At 35.8% G+C, this 3,145-nt stretch overlaps 1 long non-coding RNA gene across 1 annotated transcript in view; it reads right to left on the bottom strand.

Annotated features, from left to right (window-relative positions):
• Window positions 1-2,670: 2,670 nt before the first annotated feature.
• Window positions 2,671-3,145, bottom strand: part of LOC125615225 — a 23,380-nt gene continuing 22,905 nt past the window's right edge. The window contains exon 3 of the long non-coding RNA XR_007345771.1: window positions 2,671-2,729. This is a non-coding gene — a long non-coding RNA (uncharacterized LOC125615225). The remainder of the gene's footprint in view (window positions 2,730-3,145) is intronic.

Consider the following 3,145-nt stretch of genomic DNA (forward strand, 5'->3'; position numbering starts at 1 on the left):
ACTTGGATTCTAGTCCTGATCCTTTCTCTAGTCAGCTGTGTGATCATGGGCAAGTTACTTAACCTCTGGAAACCATAACTTCCTTTTTTTGTAAAATAAACAGATCCTGCATCGCAGGGTCATCAAAAGGGTACAGGGAGATAATGTACTCCAGATGACTTGAAAATCTTAAAAGAACTACACTGAGGGTCGTTACTTGTTTCATCCATAAATGTTATGGAGGCTAAAATCACACATTAACATTTATCAGTTGTAGTCCTAGATGCCACCAGCCCTTTCTACTGGCTTTCCTTTGGTTCTGACATTTCTACTCTTTCAGTTTTAAAAGGCACAGTTCAAAAGGAAACATCAACAGTGTTTTGAAATTAAAAGACTTAGCTCAGAAGAGGAGCTTATGAACAGATGGTTCAATGACACTTAACGTACTCACCTTTTCAACACAGATTAACCAGGAGATGGAAAATTTCTGGAATGCATACAAGAAACTATTAACAGTGGTTAAATTCAGGGAGAGAGACTGCAAGTTGGTGGTGGGGGTTGGACTCTCACTTTTCATTTATGCCTGTGTCTACTACTTGAATTTAAAAAAATTTTTTTCCTTATATTTCTTTCACAATTAAAAGTAATTAGAAATAAATTATTGGTTATTGCAGAAAAGGAACACGGCATAAACTTAGTGTAGTATTTTGAGCACTAAAAGCTTCCATATGGTATTGGTTATCAGTCAAACTACATAGTTCTAGCTACCACCTATTCAGGAAAGTAAAATCAGATTCACTAAAATAAAACCTAGTTTTCTTGTCTGTGAATGTACATTTTTTTCAAGAATCATACTGCTCATTTCCACCTGCTGAGGATATGGTTTTAAACACTTACACATTCACATATCAAAACTGAAACCACTACCTTAATTCTCAGTTACAAGACACAGTACATGCGGCTCCCTCTCAACGACATTACTGCCCTTGTGGACATACTTCTTTATTACCATCAGAGCCTGCTGGGCTTCCAAAAACTGTACCATTTTACAGCAGGGAAGAGGGTTGTACAATATTTTCTAAGAAAATAAAGGTTACATGGCAACATATGCCAAAGCTAAAGAAGATTTAAATAGTATTTGTTTAAAAAACAGTGCAAATGCTAGGATCTTTGGATACTGTGCTCTGGCTAAGTGCTGTATTGGTTGCCTACTTATATCTCTACAGAAAGGTTATAATAGTTGTCTCCAAATCCAAAAGCAATTTAAAACCCAAAAGTTTCATAATTAAACCAAGAACTATTTAGGAACCTTTATGCAGTCACCCCTTGAAACATGTTCCTATCAGGTGATGGCCCTTGGGATGTCTAAGGAGAGATTTTAATAAAAGATATTTTTATAAATGAGATTTGTTACTTTGCTTTTACTTCATTAAAGTTATCACATATGGACTCGCCATTTTATCATTTCCAATTATAGGCTGCTACTACTAGCTATTAAAACTTTTCAACCTAGCTGATACAACTCCTATCCCACAACATGTAGAAAAAGTCCAGTGTTTTAAATTGTTAAACTTAAAACAAAACAAAACAAAAAAATCTTTTTTTGTTGTCATCAACTTTGCAAAGGATAGGTCAGTCCACAACCTAGGAACAAAAACTACATAACTTTAGAATATGCAACTAGCTTCTTAACTCTTGGTGATGTTCCTCTTCTACCCCTCCAACAGCTTACTCATTGGTCTGTCTTGTGGATACTTATGTTCAAATATTTTCTCCCAACAATGGAACAGAACAGAACAATAATTTAGGTCTAGAAATTTAATACGCATATATGAAAAGCATATAGCGTTCATCCAGAATTTGAAGAAAGGGAGAAGCAGCTTTTCTCTTTGTCTCTCTTTCTCCAAGTTTAGTCAATGTTTTGGTTGTTTTAATTGAGGCAAAAATGCACATAACAAAATTAAACATTTTGAAGTGTACAATTCAATGGCATTTAGTATGTTGACAATGTTGTGCAAGTGCCACCGCTATCTAATTCCAAGACATTTCTATCACGCATACGGAGAACTCTGTACCCCGAGACGTAGGCTTTTTTGATCTCTTATTTACATTTCTTCTCTAATTTCTTTTTGGAAAAGAATAAAAGAATCTGGGTTTAAATTACACCATAAAGATTCAATCTGCTTTAATCTCTTGTAGAACTTGTTGATTCACAAATATCAGTTGAGGTTTGAAGTTGAAGTGAGGTTTTCTTTCCCCCTTACTTTTTTGAGGTAGGGATCCAATCAGGGCTTCATATACGCTAGGCAAGCACTCTACCATGAAGCAACACCCTCAGCCCAGAAGCTAGTCTGAATATTCAGGATTGGATGTCCTAAAAAGAAGAAAACTTAAATGATATGGAGAAGGAATTAAAATAATTCACAGTTCTGCAGACATGTAGACCAAGGGAACAGAATAGAAGACACGGAGACAAACCCACATAAATACAGTTATCTCATACTAGACAAAGGTGCTGTAATCATACATTGGAGAAATGATAGCCTTTTCAACAAATGGTGCTGGGAAAACTGGAAATGCATATCTAGCAAGAAGAACTTTAACCTCTCTCTCTCTCACCCTACACAAAACTCAACTCAAATTGGTCAAGGACCTAAGCATTAGACCAGAGACCCTGCATGTACTAGAAGAAAAAGTAGGCCCAACTCTCTATCATGTTGGCTTAGGAACCGAATTCCTCAACAAGACTCCTAAAGAACAAGAAGTAAAATCAAGAATGGGGTGGTTTCAGACTAAAGAGCTTCTTCACAGCAAAGGACACAAACAAGAACTTGAAGAGAGAGCCTACACAATGGGAGAAAATCTTTGCCACCTGCACCTCAGATAGAACATTAATCTCCAGGATATATAAAGAACTCAAGAAACTTAACTTTATAAATAAATAAATAACCCAATCAATAAATGGGTAAAAGGAACTAAACAGGCACTTCACAGAAGAAGAAATATGAATGGTCAACAAATATATGAAAAAGTGTTCAACATCTCTAGCAATTAGAGAAATACAAATAAAAATTACACTGAGATTTCATCTTATTCCAGTCAGAAGGGCAATTATCAAGAATACAAATAACAATAAATGTTGGTAAGGATATGGCGGGGGGGGGGG

Source organism: Marmota marmota, unplaced genomic scaffold, assembly GCF_001458135.2.
Source record: "Marmota marmota marmota unplaced genomic scaffold, marMar, whole genome shotgun sequence".
Lineage (NCBI taxonomy): Eukaryota > Metazoa > Chordata > Mammalia > Rodentia > Sciuridae > Marmota > Marmota marmota.